Below are 21,351 nucleotides of genomic sequence, written 5' to 3'. Positions count from 1 at the left end.
AAAACAGATATGTATATACATACTCAACTGTTTTTCCTTATCAAGGCCTTTTGCCCTTAAGCGCAAATTTGGATGCCAGAGGCAAATCTCTGAGGGTTCTGGCATTGACCTCATGAAATCTCCTGTCTATTCAAGCCACCAAACTCTCAAGGAAGTAAGTAGCACGCACTCCTTACACAATACAATGAGGGAACTATGGGGCGTTCTCTGCTTTGGCCACCTGTAGACAGGTCATTGTGACGCGAGCACTATGGACACGTGGAACACCTGCCAGAGAGCAGGGGCGGGGTTATCTCCGACAGCAGGTCCAAAGGCAGGATACCCTAGAGATGGGGGTCACGGGAAGACCCCAGGGAGCAGAGAGAGGGACACTCGCTCCTCTTATCCCTGATCCACTCCAAACAAGGTGAGACCACCGCCCTCCCCCTACCCGGATCCTGGGGGCCGTGGGGAGAGCGGTCGTCCGTTGCTCTCCCTGTGGGAGGGAGGCGGCGGGCGCTGGCCCGGGGGTGGGTGAGGGGAGGGCGGCGGGGGTGCCCGCCCGGGCAGCGGTGCTGCGCTGCGGCGTGCACGGGCTCGGCGCTGCTATTCCGGCTGGCGGCGGCCGCTGCAGGAAGGACCGCTTCCTGCGCTCCCCGCCCCTTCCCTCGCCAGAGCTGACGCTGACGTCGGCGCAGGGAGCTGGAGGGACGCTCGGATCTCCGCCGGGAGGCTCCTAGGGGCCGGGGCTCCGAGGTACCTGCCCTCCGGGGCCGGGGCGGGGGCGAGCCGGGCGGGCTGCATGCTGCAGCGGGAGACGCCCGGCAGCCAGGGCGATTGGGGACGCCAAGCCAAGGCTGCCTCCGCTGCCCTTTGGGGGCGGCGGGTAACAGGCGGGTCACCTCGTCCGCCCCGGATTCGGGTGCGGGAGGAGCATCCTCTCCCTTCCCTCCTGCGGATCCTCCCTCGGGCCTGGATGTGAGGAGGATGCGCGCGCTCTGGGAGCGTGCGTCAGTCCCGGGGAAGCGGGAGGGAAGCCCCAAGAGCACCTGCACCCGCACCCAAGCCGCATCCTCACAAGCCCCCGGCTGGCCTCCCTTTCTCAGATCATGAAGGCCTACCCCCGCCCCGTCTGGGTGCCCTCTGGACAGGGACTTGTGTCTAGGGCTGACTTGTTGCCTAGTTCACCTGCAGCGGTATCTGACGTTTGCTTTTGCTGTTCCTCCATTGCTGGTCTTTGGTAGGGGTGGCTAAGCGCCGATGGGTACCTTTTTTATAATGAGTGGTGCCAGGAGGCCTGTGGTTGGCCCCTGCGGGCTTGGAAGAGTCACTGAGCATGCCACGTTCTTGCAAACCCTGGCGCGCGGGTTTCTTTGGGTGCTGCGCTGCTGACTCCGCCTTTCCTGCCCCGAGGTTAACGCAGCTCCTGTTTCCTCTGAAAGTATATCCTGTTATGCCAGTCTTTCTCCCGACAGGCTCCCGTTACCCTCCCCAGTATCTTTTGACTTGGAGAGTCCCAAAGCCCCTCAACTTGTCTTTAGGGCCTTTAACGCCCCATGCCGATATGTTGGCAAATAGTATTAGCTGCCTCTTTCGGGGGAGAAATTAAGGTTTAGAAAGGAGACGACATCCTCCCCTTTTTAGGTAGCATTGAAAACAGCTCAAGAAAGGGTTTGTCCATCAACAAGGGGTGGGGGCAGCCTTTGATGCCTAAGATCTGGTAACTAAAAATTACGGGGATTTTTGAAAAGACAACACCAGCTGGTTTGAAAATGGTAATGAAGGAAGACACTCAGGATATTTGTTGACCATTATGGTCCCATAAACCATAACTTGCTGAAAATATGATTATTTCAGCCCTGTCTCTCAAGTTGGCTCCCATGGTCCTCTGGTTTAAATCTGATATCTCAACTGCTCTGAAGCTAGGAAGTAAAGTAGGACATGATTATTAAATCCACACTTCAAAATGTTTCTTACCCTTTGTTCAACACACACACACACACACACACACACACACACACACACACACACACACACACATTTTTGTTGTTTTGTGTATATGTCTGTGCATAATGTATGAGCACCCTTAGCACGCCATGCCCCACGTGTGAAGGTCAGAGAGTAAATTTGCGGACTTGGTTGTCTCCTTCCGCCTTTCCGTAGGTTCCAGGGGTTAAATTTAGGTTGCCAGCTTTGTATCATAAGTACCTTTACCTACCCAGTCATCTCACTGCCCACCCCCAATTGCTTCTGTTTTCTTTTTAGGTTTCAATTTTTATTTTTAAAACATCTTTGTAGAGAATACTATAGGTTCAAAATAAGTTTATGGTTCTTAGTCTTTCAAACATGAGTTTGGTCTTAGCCCAGTACTGGAGTTTTGATTGCAAGAGATGCTATTTTATAATAGCATTTCTTATTAGGAAAATGGTTGCAATGTTATTGAAAACGAATCTTGAGAAAACCTAGCAGTTAAACTACAGAGTTCTGTTACTTGCAATAAGTAGAGAAACCTGAGATTAGATAACTGACCCTTGATCCTCCAATGAAAGCTAAAGACATCAGCTGGTAATTGCTTGTGATTTTATACCCTACCGCTATCTGGTAGACCTGAGTAACTGCTCTGTCTGAGCATCTTTATTTCTGTGTCCAGACTTATGAAAAGTACGTTAAATCTTGTTCCCCAGTAGAAAATCTTCCACATGACCATTTTCAATGTATCTAATGGCACAAGTACATTTTTTTTCCAGCTAGAAGTAGCTTTATCAGTGGAAGGGGAGTGTCTTAGTTAGGGCTTCTATTGCTGTGAAGTGATACCATGACCATGCACCTCTTCTAAGTAAAACATCTAATTGACAGGGCTTGCTTACAGTTTCAGAAGTTCAGTCCATTATCATCATGGTGTGGCATGCAGACAGACATGATACTGGAGGAGTAGCTGAGAGTCCTACATCTTGCAGGCAAGAGGAAGGAGACTGTGACACTGGGCGGTATCCTGAGCATAGGAAACCTCAAAGCCTGCCCTCACAGTGACACACACTTCCTCCAACAAGGCCATACTCACTCCAACGAAGCCACACCTCCTAATAGTGCTACTCTATGAATTTATGGGGGCCAATCACATTCAAACTCCCACAGGGAGTGTGACAAGACCTAGCAGAATAAACTAGTGTTGAACATGAGCTCTCAAGTTACAGGAACCTGCAAGAGAAATGGGGAAACTGATAGGTCACTGGGATCTGGAAACATGTTTCCTCTTTACTGGGTGATCCTGACAGTTGGAAACCTAAAGATGGTGGCTACAACAGGACTAGCATTCAGTGGTCACCAGTGTCTTACTATTATCAGACATAAGAGATGTGTGGTCAAAGGAGTAAAGCAGGTTACAGTTTATGAGCCTTATCACCCCCCACACCCACCCAGAGGCCTCATAGAACCTCACACTCCATGATTCAGAGAAGTGAAACATTTTTCTTTTTCTTGGTTTCCAATTATGTTTCATTCTACAATCATATCTAGTATCAAGGAAGATAACAGAGAACACCCAGGCTTTGAGTCTCAGTTTGAGCGGGACTGGAGCCTGTGCAGAAATCTCTCCCCAAGGCTCATGTGCTTCTGAAGGCTTGGGCACCAATGTAGTTTTGAAGGCTTGGCCACCAAGGTGGTGTTCACAGATCGGGTTTGGGGAACTGATGGGATCCTGAGAGCTCTAACCTCATCCACGGGTTAGCTCATGAATGGGTTCATAATTTGATGGCAGTAGTGGAAGATGGTGAATCTGATTGGAAGATATGATCCAATGGGGGCATATCTTTCAAGATTATGTCACATATCAGGTCTTGCCTCTTTTCTGTTCCCTCGCTCTGTCTGCTTCCTGGATATCATGAGGTGGGAAGCCTGCTCTGCCGTGCCATTTATCCTCTAAGTTGACTTTCTTTAATATAAAATGTATATTTTTTGAGAAATTCATACAATGTATTTTGATCATATTCACCATTACTTCACTCCTACCCCAACTCCTCCAGATCCACCTCCCACACCCTTGCACACTCTGATTTTCTCTTTAATAATTACTGTTTATATATATATATATATATATATATATATATATATACACATACATACACATATATAAATACAACTACTGAATCTGTTTAGTGTTACTTGTATGTGTATGGTTTTATGGCTGGCCGCTTGGTATTGGATAACCAATCAAGGGAGTGGGGAAAACTTAAGTTTGCTCTTCCAGCAGTCATTAGTTTCCTGTAACTTTCCATCTAGGGGTGAGGCCTTGTGAGGTTTTCCCTGTCCACATTGGCTTGTCAACTGATGCTGTCATTGTTTGGGGCTTGTTTAGGCTTCTACCATATTGTTGAGATTTCATGGGTATGGCTTCCCTGTAATAAATCTATAAAAGTTATAATCTTACAGCAGACATCCTACTTCTCTGGCTCTTAAAATCTTTCCACTTTGGGCTAGAGAGATGGCTCAGTGGTTAAGAGCACTGCTGGTCTTCCAGAGAAACAAGATTCAATTCCTAATGCCCACATGGCAGCTCAAGACTGTAACTCCAGTTCCAGGGATTCTGACACCCTTACACAGACATACATGCAGGCAAAACACCAATGCACATAAAATAAAAATAAATAAATTAAAGAAAGTCATCCCATCTCATCTTCCATGGTGTTTTCTGAGCCTTAGGTGTAGGAGGCTGTGTTAGAGATGTGTCATTTGGGGCTGGGCATCCCACAGTAAGTTGCTCTCAGCATTTTGATCAGTTGTGTCTTTCTGTGATACTCTCCATCTGCTGCAAAAAGAAGCTTCCTTGAAGAGGCACAGGAGCTGAATTTACCTGTAGATGGAAGGCTAAGAATTTAGGATGCAGTCAGGAATTACACTGGCTTGGAAAAGTGGCAGGAGTGGATTCTCCTCGAGGTTCCAAGACCATGGAGTGGGAGGGAACCTTCTCCAGCTGGATATCTGATAGAGGAATGATGTCCAGGATATATAAAGAACTCAAAGTCAAGAGTCAAGAAAGTAATCCAACTGACATATAGTTCTGAAAAGAAGAAACAAAAATGTCTAAGAAATACCCCCCAAAAATGTGCAGCATTCTTGGGGACACGCAAATTACAACTACTTTGAGATTCCATCTTGCCCCATCAGAATGGGTAAGATCAAGAAGATAGTTGACAATAAATGCCGACAAGGATGTGGGGGGAAAGGGGAGACCCTCACTCACGGTTGGTGATTGCAAACTTGTGTAGGCACTCTGGAAATCAGCATGAAGAATTCTCAAAACTAAAAGTAGATCTACTGTATGACCCAGATATGCTGCTCCTTGGCACTGCACGTCCTACTCCATAGATACTTGCTCAGCCATGTTCACTGCTGCTCTATTCACAGTAGCTAGGAAACGGAAACAACCTAAATGCCCCTCAACTGAGGATGGATCATGAAAATGTGTATGTATACACAGTTGGATGTTAGTGAGCTGTCAAGGAAAATGAAATCATAAAATTTCAGGTACGTGGATGGAACTAGAAAATACTATACTGAATGCGGCAACTCAGATCCGGAAAGACAAATGCGTGTTCTTCATTATTTGTGGTCCTTGTTCCTCATCCTTACTTGAGAGTGTGTAACCTGGAGCCTGGAGTAGCCACAGAAACTAGGAAAGTAGGATAGTGTATGAGTGTAAACCCAGAATTAATTTCAATTATGTGCTGGGTAGTTGCAAAGGCACTGAGGCATCAGTACAAAATAGAAGCCTGATATTTAAAAGGCATTAGAAATTGAGAATCTTGCAGTTGTCAATTTAGAATATAATTAGCCCCAAATACTTGAAATTTAAAAGGGAGTTAAAAATTAAAGGCAGTAGAGTGCTGTGGAGTGAAAAACAAAGTACATGCATTTCATGATGGGCCACTGACTGTGCAAATAATACTGACTTTTCTGATGGTCTCAACTGAAGAGCAGGAAAGTTCTCTAATTCTGGTGGTCAGAGTAGTGGGAGGAGTCTCTCTGAAGCAGCCTAAACGTCCATGCCACTGCATGCTGTCTTCTCTGTTGCTCCCTCCTCCTTCTCTGTTCCCAGGATAGGGCACACTTCACAGTGCTTGAAGCTTTACAGTGCTGTTTAGAAGAATTCCAGGGTTCTATGTACTGTTTCCTGGGTGGGCATCCTCAGCTGGAGAGCAAACTGCCAGATTTCGTAAGTGGTGCCCTTTTCCTTGTTGGATAGAAGTGAGTCCGTCAGCCTTTGAAAGTATTGTGAGCCAGTGGTTATCTGGGAATATGTTTTAGCCTCATTAGCCAACCTCATTTCAACCTAGACTGATGTGGAGTGCTTAAAAACAGGAAGCCAGAACTGGTTTGAGTTTCCTAGTTATCAGCCAAAGGAGAAGTTATTTTCTAAGTTTTTTTTTTTTTTTAAATTTGTTGTATTTCTTTGCTTGCAAACTGGGAATGGAATGGCTTTCCCTTGGTTGTGTCCTGCAGATGAAGTCATTGGATTGGTGCTTCTCACATGTCAAGTGTTCAGTTAGTGACAGCCTACAATTATAACCTTTGTCCTGCACTTACTGGTGCTGTGCTTGGTGCCAGGGAGATGAAGATGAAGTTGTGGGCTCCAGCTCTGAAGAGGCCAGAGAGAGATACAAATGGAATGAGCTCATGCAGGAGAGTGAGGAAGTGCAGTGGCATTCCCAGCCGGAGACAGCAAATTCCTAAGTGGGAGTATAGGAATGGGGAGATCCCTGGAGAAATGCCATGGAAGGCATGTGTTGGGTTACTGAGGCTTCCCTGGGGAGGCAGATTGAGGAGATTCTAAACCGGAAGGAGGACTTTGCAAGAAACAGTATATATATATAGATAGATAGATAGATAGATAGATAGATAGATAGAGATAGATATAGTGTATATATACACACACATATATATATATACATATATATGTATATATATGAAGTTCTAGTTGTCTGAAATGTCCAGGAGGACAGTTCTTTGTGACACCAGTATAATCTGGAGGAAAAGAGTCCTGTGTTTTTGCCAAGAAGTTCAGTTTCTCTCTAATGGCAAGAAACAGTGATGAAATTTTGAGTTGCAGAACAAACAGCATGATTAAATTTGCATCTTACAGGAATTGTGCGGAAAATAGTGTAAAAGAATGGAGTGGGCAGTTACAGGAAGAATGCTGCCTCAGAAGTCCTAGGCCGGGTCCTGCTGTGTAGACAGAAAGGGGAAAGATGTGCTGAAGAAGAAATAATGGGAAATAAGAGCGTGGAGGCTAAAATGAGAGAGATGGCTTCTTCTCAAATTAGGCCACTTGGTGGAGTCAGTGCTGGGACCTAGCAAAGAGACTGTGTAGAAAGGGAAAGAGGAAAGATCAGGATTTAGACGTACTGAATTTGAGGAGCCTGTACAATAACTATGTGAAGTCTCAGAGAGGAAGGATGTAGCTCAGTGTCAAGGGCTCGCTTTGGGAGGGGGCAGGGCAGGAAGCCGGTGGGTGATGGAAATGATGGAAGATGGTGATCTCATAATCTGGAGAGGTGTTAATTTGGAAGTCATTGGAGTATAGCTGGTGATCGAAGTGTGGAAATATCGCCTAGGTAGAGCTAAGTGTGTCCTAAGGCGGCTAAGGTGGAGCTTTGTATACAGCTAGTGATATTTGAGATGTGGGCATGGAGGAGGAGGAGCTATCAGGAAGGTTTAGCAAGGAGAGTGTTTTCTTGAAGAATCCTTCAGAGAAGGAAGAGGTCAGGGCTTTGTGGTAGGAAGACGTTGAATGCGGACAGAAAGCTGAAAGCAAGGGAGTGGACTAACTTGAGATAGAAGAAATAATAGGGGGCCAAAGGTCACAGGGGGCTGGGGAGCTGACTGTCCCTCTTAATGGGAAGATGGAGAACTGCAGGGGTTATGGCCATGGTGCTGGACAGTTCTAAAGAAGTGAGCAGTACACACAGAGAGCAGACACTATGACAGATGTCCAGGTCACATCCAAGGCCATGGTTTCCAGTGTACAGGAGCAGAGATACTGCCCCTCATCACCCTGGGGAGCTTTCTCCCACTTGCTGTTCCCCGAGGTCAGGAGTCTTCTCATCCAATGCTCTAGCATTGCCCTGCCCCTGAGCAGCATCACAGTGAAGCATGTGTTGGTACCAGGCTATCCCTCCTTTCTGTTTCCTGCTTCTCCCCTCTGTCCTGCTGACCTGGAGGTTTCGTGCAATTTCCTTGTTATTATAACAGGGCCAAACCTATTAGGTATATTTTCACTGAGCTGTCCTTCCAGATTCCCATCAAAGCATTCAGCCTGCCATGTAAGCTCTGGGCTTCGGTACTGCTTAATCTCATAAGCGTGTTCACTGAGAAAGTAGAAAGAAACTGGGATAGGTATCATGTGCTGGTTCTCAAATAACATTAACTAGATGGCCCAGTTAATAGGAATACCCAAAATATCATTTTCTCTTGCTTTGTCACTGACTCTTAGGACCTTCATTCCTTCCTCGCAAGCCACTCTCAACTCAAGCTAAGATTTAGTTGCCACAATTTAACCAAGGAAAGTCCTGGAATGTGTGCCAGTCCCAGAGAAAGGAGCCATGGTGTCTTGTTTACAGGGTCTCTGCACAGCATTGATATTTCATAGACCTCATCCTGGTGTGTGTTGACTTCAGCTGTCTTCGTCTATTGAAAGAGGCTTACTCTGCCTTGGGACATTTCCTTCAGCCATGAGCCTCAGTTCCCTTATTCGTGAAAACAGAAGGCTGGACTAAATGATCTCTACATCCTCTGTAGTTCTCAGCTACAAGCACCTACAGCCATAGATGCATCCTAATCTCTTTGAAGAAAAATCTTGCGTCCATGTCACATCCTCCGATTGCTGGCATTAAAGAGATGTGCAGTTTCATATCATTGTGGACCCTGTGGTCAGTCTTGTTCTTTCCACTGTTAACCATTCTGTTTGTGTATGGACTATATCCAATGTATTTCATCGTAAATATCTATCTCATATCTGTATTTGTAAGTATATATATATATATATATATATATATATATATATATATATATATATATAGAGAGAGAGAGAGAGAGAGAGAGAGAGAGAGAGAGAAAGGATTCTTCTCATCCCTTTTAAAACACAATACCAGAGATTGAACTTAGGGCCTTTCATCTGCTGGGCAAGTACCACTACACTACAACTCTCAGCCCATTTTATAGCTTTTATTTGGAAATAGGGTCTCACTCTGTAGCCCAGACAGATCTTGAACTTCCCATCTTGCTTCCTTGGCCTCCCAATAGCTGTGATGGCAGGTGTATCTTTTCACTTTTGATGGGTCTTTAGTTCCCAGACCACTCTATCACTCTGACAAATCTTGTGTGAATCAACAAGTGTCATACATAGACTGTACCTAACTGAAAAAAAAATAGGAAAATATGATGGATGGTGATTTTGTAGGTTAAGTCACTTTAAAATTAACATATATGATTATATAATGATGTCTTTGACCAACTAAAGCCACCAATTCTAGGAAAGAAATGGATTAAGTGTATCATGTATTTAACATAGAATAATGGTGACCTAAGCTCTTTGCTGATTTGCCTAATGCCTTAGACCAAGGCTATCCAACAAAAACACAGTGGTAGCCATACAGATAGGATTTCAGGCAGTCTAGTTGTTTTAAAGTGTTCTTAGTTTAAAATACTAAAATAAGCAGATGAAATTAACTTTTATCTTATATTATTCAATATATAAAAATATTTCAGTATGAAATATAAAGCTAGGTAACATACATACAATACAGTTAAATATAAAATATGTGTATATTATATTTTATTTGAATTAATATTTTATATCCCATTTAACATTTGTCTTATATAAAGGAAATAAAATTCTATAGAATTTAAATATATATAGATATATAAGTGAATACAAATGATTTGTATAAAAAATTTATTAATAAGATATTTTGCTGGTCTGGGTTCCTTTTGTTTTGTTTCTTAAGTCTTTGAAACCACCTATGAGTTTTACACAGACAATATATCTGAATTCCAATTAGTTATATTTTCAGTGTTTAGTTGCCACATGTGGCCAGTGGCTGCTACATTGGATAGTCTTACATGATAAAGTTAATTTATCATAGATTATTCTTTCATAAAAAATTTTAGACTTGTTTTCATTCTGTAAAGTAATATTTGTAACAGCCTTCCAAGTGTCATACTTCTGTCCCAGCGAAATGCAATTTAAGAATAACGTTTGGCTCAGTCATTTAATAATGTCCTGTGCTGATATTTGAAGGGGGTTTTATTTCTTCATAGTTGTTTATTTAGACACTTGTCTATCTTGGTAGAGTGTTCTTCATTTGTCACACTTCACCTTTTCAGGTTAATGTTTTAGAGAAAACACCACCACAAATATTAAAATCTGTATGCTGCACTTGAATTAGCATTTGAAAGTCATATAAACAGATAAAATCAATGGTGATATAATTTATACAGCAAATTCCCTCCTCTCTTTCTCTTCATCAGCAAAGGCCAACTATTTGCTCTTTTACTGTTTCTAGTGTTACAGTTGACTAATACACATTTTTATATGATTCACACTTACAGATTTCCTTCAGGTTACTATCTGCAAATGTCAGCCTCCTGGTATGGCTGCTATGTTTTCTTGTAATAGGAAGTTTGCCTAGGATTGTCCTTTGACAGCAGGGCTGTGGGCAATAGAAGAGGAGTGGGACCTAGATAAACCATACTCCTTGTGAGCAGCTTGAATTTTCTGGTTTATTTTTATCCTTTTCCCAGTGTTCTTCCTTGTGAATCTGACCTTGAACCTCAACTTAGACAAGTTATCTCCAATTTTGGAACCCAATTTCCACATCTCAAAACAGACGATGTTGTGTTTATTATCTCTAGACTTTCTCTTGGTTTTCGATATCTCTGAAATTAAAATTGGCTGTAGAGTTTTTGTGAAAGAGGACATTCTTGTGTCAGCTAGCCTAGTCAATTTTACTGATGTTGTGTGAAGTCACATAGGTGAAGAGACATGGAAAGGTACAAGTTTTTGGTGTGGTTATTGGTGTATCAGATTTTACTGATATTCAGGAGCATCTTAGAAATCATTAAAATATAATTATTTGGGGAAGTTGATTTTGTGGAATCATTAATGTTAATTATGCCCTGTGCACTGGCTGTCTGGTTTTGTGTGTCAACTTGACACAAGCTAGAGTCAGCAGAGAGGAAGGAGCCTCAGTTGAGGAAATGCCTCCGTGAGATCCAGCTGTAAGGCATTTTCTCGATTAGTGATCCATGGAGGAGGGCTCAGCGGATGGCTGGGGGTGCCATCCCTGGGCTGGTGGTTCTGGATCCTATAAAAAAAAAAAAAGCAGGCTGAGCAAACCAGGAAGCAAGCCTATAAGCAACACTCCTCCATGGCCTCTATGTCAGCCCCTGCCTCCAGGTTCCAGCCCTGGTTGAGTTTCTGTTCTGACTTTCTCCCGTGATGGACTATGATCTGGAAGTGTAAGCCAAATAAACCCTTTCCTCCCCAACTTGCCTTTTGGTCATGGTGTTTCATCACAATTGAAACCCTAACTAAGACTAGTTGGTACCAGAAGTAGGTTATTGCTGTGAAAGACCTGAACATGTTTGGGAAGGATTGTGAAAGGACTTGGAACTTTGGGCTAGAAGAGTGTTAAGAGCTCAGTGGGATGTTCTTTAAGAGCTTGGGAGATGAGAATGTTAAGAGGAGTGCAGATGCTGTAGGCGTGGCTGATGAAGTTTCAGAGGGAAGTTTAAAGACTCTATCAGGGCCATTTGTTATTTTGAATTAAGAGCCTGTGGTTCTGGTTAGCTGGGACTGAAGAATCAGCTGTGATTAACAAGATACAAGAACTACTAAAGTGAAACTTTCTTTTGCTGGAGTATTTGATGGTGGTCTGCTGGAGCTAAGAAATTAGCAGCGATTAAGAAGAGACCAGTATCACTGAAGTGAAATCTGGGAAGTGTTTCCTGAGAGCGCAGAGAAGCTGTGTTCCAGAGGCAGCCGAGGTTGTACCTTACGCTGTCAGCTGGACGTGGTAATGTGTAAGAGTTCCTCAGGTGGTACTGATTTTGAAAGTATGAAGGGGTCATGGAGAGCAGCTGAGGCTTGGCGTTGTGAGAGGCCCAAAGAGGCCATTGGTGAAAGTGCAGCCTCATGGCAGTTGAAAGCCAAGACTGAAGGGGTCATGCAAAGAATTTGAGGCTTGGCACCATGAAGAGAGCTTATGAGAGAGAGGCTATTGGTGAAAGCAAGGGCAGCCCAGGTGCAGCAGAGTCCCCAGTGTTTTTGAGATGTCAGTAACAGCAGCAGCAGCAGTGGAGTGGAGCCAGCTGGAGCCTAGAAGACAAGCTGTGTGTGCCGCGGAGGGCGGAGCTGGAGAAGCCAGCCAAACCTTTGGAGGAGCCCAGAAGATCGTGAGTGGATCCCAGCCATCGGATGGTTGGAATTTGGCTTTACTTTGATTTGATTGTGACTGTGCCCTGATTTTTCCCTCTTAACGTAAGAAAAAGGATTTTTCTGGAGCCCACAGTTGGAAGACTTTGGATTTTAAAAGAGATTGACTACTTTAAAGGGACTGAGGTTTTAATGTGTAGAGACTGTGGGACTTTTAAATTTGCGTTTTTAATGTGAGATCTTGGGGATGAATAAAAAAGGCAGGGTTGAGGCCTAGTAATGATGTGTTTGTGTGTCAAGTTGACAAGGGGTCAGTTGTACTGGCTGGTTTTGTGTGTCAACTTGACACAAGCTAGAGTCATCAGAGAGGAAGGAGCTTCAGTTGAGGAAATGCCTCCGTGAGACCCAGCTGTCAAGCATTTTCTTCTTAATTCGTGATCAATGGGGGAGGGCCCAGCCCATGATGGGTGGTGCCGTCCCTGGGTTGCTGGTCCTGGGTTCTATAAGAAAGCAGCCGGGCGGTGGTGGCGCACGCCTTTAATCCCAGCACTCGGGAGGCAGAGCCAGGCGGATCTCTGTGAGTTCGAGGCCAGCCTGGGCTACCAAGTGAGTTCCAGGAAAGGCGCAAAGCTACACAGAGAAACCCTGTCTCGAAAAACCAAAAAAAAAAAAAAAAGAAAGCAGGCTGAGCAAGCCAGGGGAAGTAAGCCAGTAAGCAGCACCCCCTCTGTGTGTGGCCTCTGCATCAGCTCCTGCCTCTAGGTACTAGGCCTACTTGAGTTTCTGTTCTGACTTCAATGATGGACTATAATCTGGAAGTGTAAGCCAAATAAACCCTTTCCTCCCCAACTTGCTTTTTTTGTCATGGTGTTTTATCACAATAGAAAAACCTAACTAAGACATCCTGTAAATTAATGTCTGAGTTGTTTTAATACGTGAATAAAATGATCATTAGAAAATATACTAAGACCCTCAAGTCATTAACATAATATGCAGCCTTAGCAGTGACTTGCATCTGTAAAGTTTAATAAAAACTCAGCCATCTTTTAGCTGCTTTGAATAAGATCAGAATTCTGTTTTCCTCATGTAAGATTTTTCTGACTCACAAAATTAAGGCATGATCCTGCCTCACATTTACTTGTGAATTTATGAAATGTCAACAAAAAAAAAATTCAGGGGACATAAACCTAGAAATAGAATCTACTGAAATGTTCGAGTAATCACAACCTTATGAAAATCTAGAGAGAAGCCCTATGGTATTAGAGAGAGAAAAACACCCACGACATCTAGTCAAAACTCTTGTCCTTTGTGCAAAGATGGAATGTTAGTTGAGTTTCCTATGCTTCATGGCACTCTCCCGTTCTCGACCACATGAAGACACCATCTGATGAGCCAAGATTTTAAAATAATAAATGCAATTAACTATGCCTGAAGAAATTGGTCCTTTTTTTCACTGTTCTTACTGAAACTAGTTTAATATTTATACTCAAAACATACTTCTAATTTATTTGGCTCACACTTCCAGATTACAGTCCATCATTGAAGGAAGTCAGAACAGAAACTCAAGCAGGGCTGGTACCTGGAGGCAGGAGCTAGAGGGGTGCTGCTTACTGGCTTGCTTCTCTTGGCTAGCTTAGCCTGCTTTCTTGCAGACCCAGGACCAGCAGCCCAGGGATGGCACCACCCACCATGAGCTGGGCCCTCCACCATTGATCAAATTCATTATTGACATATGGGAAAGTGACCGGAGATAAATAGCTAGAATAAAAGAACTGAAAACATACTCTACCAAAAGAATTGCATACACTTAGTTAAGTGTCACCTTGATACCTAGACCATCTGCTACTTTTCTGATGCTTGTCATAAGGCAAGTCCAGTAGCCAGCAGTACATGCCCAGGCTGGGTAAGTGTCTCAGCTTCTCTTCAAGAAATAGGGCTTCATTCCATAATGTCTGTGTTATGACTGGCATTCAATCTGAAGTTACACACCAGAAAAGCAGATGGAAAGACTTATTTCAAATTATTTGGAAGCAACAGGTGAGCCAACTAACTGAAAACAAGTCAAGTACAAGTTGAGTTTTATAAAATGATTGCCTAACATGTAGGTTTTGGCATATGAAAGAAACTAGTTTTAAAAATTGGTCTTTTTTTTCAGATGAGATTAAGCTATTGAATAATAGACAAATGGTACAAGGAGATGACGTTAATTATTAACTAGTCAGTGGGAAGCTGAAGCCAAGAGACACACCAGAAGCTTAGCCTTTGTGATGGGTGCTCAGATGACTAACGTATCAGCAAAGGCAGCATTTAAAAGATACTCACTAAATGCGAAGGAAGCACCCTGAGTGTCTACCCTCTGGGGTCTACTGAATCAATTTAAGTGAGGAGAGGGCCCGGGTGTCTTCAGTGACTAGGCCCTGCATGTCTCCTGGTACATGTGTTCATGTGATGATAATGCAAAGCTGCTTGTGACTGGTTACACACACCACTGTGTAAATTCTATTGAAGAAAAATTTGTTCATTTCTTCCCCTCCATATTCACTCACACCATTTGCCTGACTATAACCACTCATTCTGAGAGACTTGGCCCAGAAGCCATGTAGTAAACCAGCTCTGTTCCTTCTCTTCAGTGTCACTTCAGACACTTGATCTTGTCTTGCCATGCGTTTTCTATGACAGACCACACTGGCAATTCCCTGATACAGGTCTCCTTTGCAGTTATATGCACATGGCTACAAACACCTGTGATATATACTGATGTGCAGTTCTTACCAAGGCTTGATTGTAAAGAATGATTCTGTATTTCATTATATGCAAGAAGTCATTGTCATGATGCCTACTATTTATGTTCCTTGAAAGAAAAGTGACTGCCAAATATTCAGCAAGGTAGTGATGATTGTAACACATATCTGGTTTCAGAGATGTTGAAATATAAACAGATTTGCACCATAGATTTGACGCTATGTGGTCCAGAGATGCTAGTATTAGGGAGGAGTGATCTTACCAAAGGGTTCTTCCAGCATGCTACCTTGTTCATACATAGCTAAAGTGTATACTTATGGGGAGAAAGATGGCCCACTTCCCAAAGAGACCTAAAGGGTGATGTACACAAACAGAACTGAACAGCTCTAAGATAGTGGCATTTTTATCTAGAATGGAGAAATTTAGAATAAATCATAGAAGAAAATGAAAAATTTGGATCTGCAATTCAAGGCACTCTACCATAAGCTCAGTACACACCCAAGGAAACAGTATCTGTATTCATGTCCTTCATCCAAAAGAAAAACTTTCTTTTGACTGGAAGAGAAAATTCTACCACCGAAACTGGAAGGGTAATTATAAACATGACAGTTTCTGAAGGAAACATGACACACTTAGAATATATTCACAAGGAAGCTAGTTGCCTATTAAAATGTTTTCATGGGTTGGCAGCGCCAATGTGGCAGAATGATGGTACTTTTTTTCATGAATGTTGGCTCAAGAACTTTAGATTATTTTCGTAATTTATATGTAATCAAAGGTGCCACCTGCTAACTTCCCTGCTGTGAAGACTCACAGGAAAGTGTTCTAGGCCAGAATAAGTGTTCATTACAGCGGAAGCCAGCCTGCTTGGAATGAAGATGCCCTTCTCATATCATGTTGTTAAGAAGATTCCAATATCAAGGCAGCAAGGCTAGACTGACTACCTCAGTGTTAGCAACAAGTTAGATAGACTGCGCTTCAGCATTCTGTGAGCCTCAGATTAGTGTGGGGAGGAAACCAAGACTTTTGTTTATGTCCATACTGTTCCAAATTGATGTTTAAAAGACAAGTGTATGGGTAGTTAATATCTTTTATTTATTCATATTGGGGGATCAAATTCCCTGCGAGCTCAATACAGGAAGCATATCCAAAGAAGAAAAATGGGCATAATGATTGCACAGAACTCCAATACAAAATGCAAAAAGTATTCCTCTTCCCTGTTCCTAGCTTCTCTCCACAGGGTAAGATGATCTCTTAGTCTCATAGGGTGGCTAGAACAAACCAGGGTTTTAATGCCTGACCCTGGGCTATGAGGCAAACATATTACAATACTGTTAAGGTGCAGCCTGGAAAATCCAAGGGGGTTAGTTGGTTGCCTTGGTATCATCAAAGTGGCAGGAGCTAACCTCTGAGCAGAAAGTCTTTCCTCCCTTCTACTTCTGTCCTATACAAAGAACCCACTGCCCAGGAAATCACTGCCACCTTGCTAGGATTGTTTTACTGAAATAAGAAATTACTCTTCATTATTAACTCTTAGAGCCCAACATCTTTGAACAGATCTATCATTATCATCATCACCATCATTTCATGATCATCATTGATGAACTACTTTGCCTTCCTTGACAAAAATCTCAGACATCCTTATGGGCAAGGTGCACTGATGGAGATATGGTGCCCAAGGTGTACTGATTGAGATATTTGTGCCCAGGGTGCACTGATTGAGATATTGATGCCCAAGGTGCACTGATTGAGATATTTGTGCCCAGGGTGCACTGATTGAGATATTGGTGCCCAAGGTGCACTGATGGAGATATTGATGCCCAAGGTGTACTGATTGAGATATTGATGCCCAAGGTGCACTGATGGAGATATTGGTGCCCAAGGGTGCACTGATGGAGATATTGATGCCCAAGGTGCACTGATTGAGATATTGGTGCCCAAGGGTGCACTGATGGAGATATTGATGCCCAAGGTATACTGATTGAGATATTGATGCCCAAGGTATACTGATTGAGATATTGATGCCCAAGGTGCACTGATAGAGATATTGGTGCCCAAGGGTGCACTGATGGAGATATTGGTGCCCTTGTCTTTGTGGCACTTGAAGTCTATGATCAACTTGATACCATTGACAGCTTTATTCTCTTTTACAATGAAATGTTTTTGCAGGAGAATTTATAAATATGCAGATCTTTGGTCTTATATGAGCCTGTACAAATTTCAAATGTCTTCTGATTCTCTAAAGTATGTTTAAGTATCTACCTTTACTATTAACTGTACACTCTCTAATACTGTAAACTAACCCCAGGAGGCTATGAAATATGTGATCAGTTTGAATTGAAACTTAATGTGTAAGTAAAATATACAACATATTTTGGACTTAGCTCACATGTGAATGAGAAATATAGCCTAGAAATTTTTATATTGATTACTTCTTCAAATTATATTTTTAGAGATGTTAGGTTAAATAATAAATTAAATTTAAATTTCATTATTTTGATTTTACTATGGCCATCAGATCCTTTTTAACTACTCTGTAGCTAATAGTGTTTTTTTATTGGATAGAACTAATTTAATTGACAAGTCACTTCTGGTCAAAGGCAATGCCCATTCCATATTAATTAGTGTCCAGTGAATGTTTGATTAACTAAAATGTCAAGCTGAGATGAAAGGGTGAAGATTTAAGATGATTTTAATTTTGTCTATTATTATTATTGGCATGGGGGGTATGAGAAAGAGAGAAGGGGATGTCCTGAATGTGGAAGTCAGTTGTTTTCTCCATCTTTGTATCAGTTCTGGGGATCAAACTCAGGTTGTCAGGCTGGTAAGGCAAGCACTTCTACCTACTGCGACATGCCACCAACCCCATAACAGTTTTTAACTAGTGACTGTGACACTGTCAGTTTAGAAAATGATAGAGCAAGTTGGGATAGGTTGGGTCTAGAAATCCTAAGATGTTTTTAGTTGTCCCTGGTGTGTGGTGTTTGAACATGTACAAGAAGAGATGGAGGCTCCAACTGTAGCTGCTTTAGCATGCGTTACTCAGATATACCTGCGTGGTTTACCTATTTGGTTAACCATGATTTTTGTTGCACCTTGTCATGTTTCTTCAAGAAAGATCCATTTCCAGAAAGGTTTTCCTTGCATTTAGCCACAGTTCTTAGACTTTCATATGCTTAGAAATCATATTAATATGCAAATTTTGTTGTAACTATGGTTTTGCAGACCCTTTCCCAGAAACTCTAGTTCAGTAGGGAAGGAGCCAGGACTCTCATCGCACCGGCGCGCCATGTGCAGTGCCTTGGCTATAGCGCTGCGGGACACTGCCAGATGGGGTGTCATCCGGTCACATCCAGAGAGTCTGTGCAGGAGACGCGGTTTGCTCAGTGATATTTGTTGTTGGTATAAAGAACTAAAGTGGGTAGATATTTGAATGATCAAAATTAATCAAAAATGTTACAGCAAAGCAAACAATTGACTGAAGCAAAATCCAGGACCATCGATGGAATGGAAAAAAAAAAAAAAAACATTTGCAAACCGTATAGATGTAATGTGCAAAGAACTCAACAACAATAAAATAGTCCAATTTTAAAATGAGGAAAGGATTGAGTGGACCTTTCTCTAAGAAAAACAAACTGTCAACAAAACTACAGAAAGATGCTCAGAATCACTGATAATCAGGGGAATGCAAACTAAAACCAAAATGAGCTGTCAATTGATGCTTAATAATGCTCTCTGGAGAAAAGGGACTCTTAATGGCAAGGAAAATCTGGGACCGTATGTCCTGCTACAGGAATGTTCAGTGTAGACCTAGCCCTGTAAAAGCTAGTGTAGATCAAAAACAAACAAAACAACTACCATAGCTATCCCACTTCTGATTACAAATCATTTATATAAGAGAAGAGTCTTGAAGAAGTATATGATACATGTGTTCATTGCATCGTTGTCCATAGTAGCTAAGTGTGGGAGTAACCTATGTGTCAGTGGTGCGTGAATATATGCAATGGACTGCTAGTATTGAAGGGGAGTGAGGGGGTTGATTCTACCATGCTATAAGGAAATATGCAAAGTAAAAGAATCCATTCACAAAACACAAATACTACATGGTTACACTAATAATGAGGTATCTAAAGTTGTCAAATTCACAATGGTGAATGTCAAGGTGGTTGTCAAGGCCAAACAGATTAATAGTGAGTTGCCAGTTCAATAGGTATGAAGTTTCAGTCATGCAAGATGAAACATTCTTGAGATCTGTGTGAGAAATGCCCTACAATATCTTGTCATGTACATGTAAAAAAAAAATGAGAAAGGTATCTCAGCCCATAAAGATGTGAGTTTGACCCCAGAACCCACATAAAAAGTCAAGCATGGTGGCACATGCTTATAAGCCCCACTCTGGGGAGGGAGAGACCAGGGAATCCCTTGTGATCCTCAGGTCTCAGTGAGAAATACTGTCTCATAAAACAAGGTGGACAGCCACTGACAAATGATGTCCACACATACATGCACATACATTAATGCATCCACACCTGCATATATCCATCCAAAAACTGAGATTAAAAAAAATAGTTTTACTCCAATAACAACAACAAAAAGAATCAAAAAGTACTAATTCCCTTAACAGTTCATGGTAAATCAAACTGAGTGAAAGAGTATAGTAATTTCATTTCTTTTGAGCATTTTATGATAATTTTTGTTGGGGGTGTTAAGTGAATGTATAGTTGGAGTATGAATGTGGAGGTGAGAGCTTGAATATAGCCCATCCATGGTCAAAGCACACTCATCTTAAGTATCCTTCCTGAGGCAACTTGTCTTGATACCCGGATGCCCTCTATGAGGAAGAGAAAGAAGAGAGGTGTGAGTAATGGGTTGCTGTGATTTCAGATACTCAGGAAGAGTCCATTTCCCCCTCTCATCCCAATAACTGAAGCAGAGAATTTAAATACTCACTGCCATTCTCTTAAAACATTTTTAAAAACAAAAAACAACCACCACCAACAACAACATAATTTTAAGTACGCTGGTCACCAGACCTGCCTGAGATATAGTGATCGGTTGATTTGACAGGCATCCAGAAGTGCTAGCATGCATGCCAAGTGCACACTTGGCAGCAAGAGGTCTTATGCTCGGCAGAGGCCCTTTCAGAACTGCTCGGGAGGTTGGCTTGCTGTCTGGGCAGCTGGTGGACTTTGCCCTTGGGGTTGGCCTGCTTCCATGAGGGGAGCAAGCAGACTGAGGGCAAAAACATAGGCAACTCCCCATATGTTGTTGGTTGTTTCTGGGCTCTTTTAGGGGGACCTACCACCCAGCTCCTAAATAAATCACACACGGAGGTTTATTCTTAATTATGAATGCCCCACCTTTGCTTGGCTTGTTTCTAGCCAGCTTTTCTTAACTTTGAATTATCCTGACTACCTTTTACCTCTGGGCTTTTCTTTTTCTCTAACTTCTGTAAATCTTACTCTTACTCTGTGGCTTGCTGTGTAGCTGGGTGGCTGGCCCCTGGAGTCCTCCTCCTTCTCTGGCTACTACTTCTTCTTTTTCTTCCATCTCTCTCCTCCTTCCTCCCAGAATTCTCCTTCTAGATCTCCTCTGTGCCTGCCAGCCCTGCCCATCATTTTTCCTGTCTTGCTATTGGCCGTTCAGTGCTTTGTTATTCCACTCAGCTGTTTTAGACAGGCAAAGTAGCACAGCTTCATAGAGCTGAACAAATGCAACATAAACAAAAGTAACACACCTTAAAATAATATTCTACAACATGCATATTTACTAAAGAAATTAAAATGAATTGCTGGCTTGATGTAGGTATATATCCTCCTCCACTGCCCTCTTAGAATCCAGTTCTATCCCATTGGATCTTTGGGGATTTGGGTTTTTAATTTTTTTGTCTTTTTTTGTTTTGTTTTGTTTTTGCAATTTCTGATTTATCTCCCTAAGATCTTGAGTATGAAATAATAAGATGCTAATACTCACCATGTGTCTTAAACAATGAAGATGCTCCATGTACACTTGAAAGCACTTTACATCACTCTCAAACCATATCCTGCACCCTCTCTACAGGGTTCTTCTGTTTGGAACAAAGAGTTCATCATTTCTAGCAAATTCTTTATATCAAAACATCATAGTACTCCATTAGAATGTAGAATGTTATGTTTTATGTATCAATTAAAGTAAATTTAATTTAAAATTATATAAAAGAG

The 21,351-nt window shown here is 42.3% G+C and overlaps 1 protein-coding gene across 6 annotated transcripts in view; it reads left to right on the top strand.

Moving 5' to 3' along the window:
- The first annotated feature begins 274 nt into the window (after positions 1-274).
- The window catches only part of Ica1 (islet cell autoantigen 1), a 147,778-nt gene continuing 126,701 nt past the window's right edge, over positions 275-21,351 (top strand). For 2 of the 6 annotated variants that reach the window (XM_052721875.1, XM_052721873.1), the window contains exon 1: positions 275-406. The gene's annotated coding sequence lies outside the window, so the exon portion shown is untranslated. Of the gene's footprint in view, positions 407-547; positions 736-21,351 lie in introns of those variants that run through there. The other 4 variants (XM_052721874.1, XM_052721872.1, XM_052721877.1 and 1 more) reach the window with 3 other exon arrangements.

Source organism: Peromyscus californicus, unplaced genomic scaffold (genome assembly GCF_007827085.1).
Source record: "Peromyscus californicus insignis strain IS unplaced genomic scaffold, ASM782708v3 Scaffold_6__1_contigs__length_162567912, whole genome shotgun sequence".
Lineage (NCBI taxonomy): Eukaryota > Metazoa > Chordata > Mammalia > Rodentia > Cricetidae > Peromyscus > Peromyscus californicus.
Note: the sequence above shows the minus strand (reverse complement) of the source record. Positions and strands in the feature narration are given on the sequence as shown.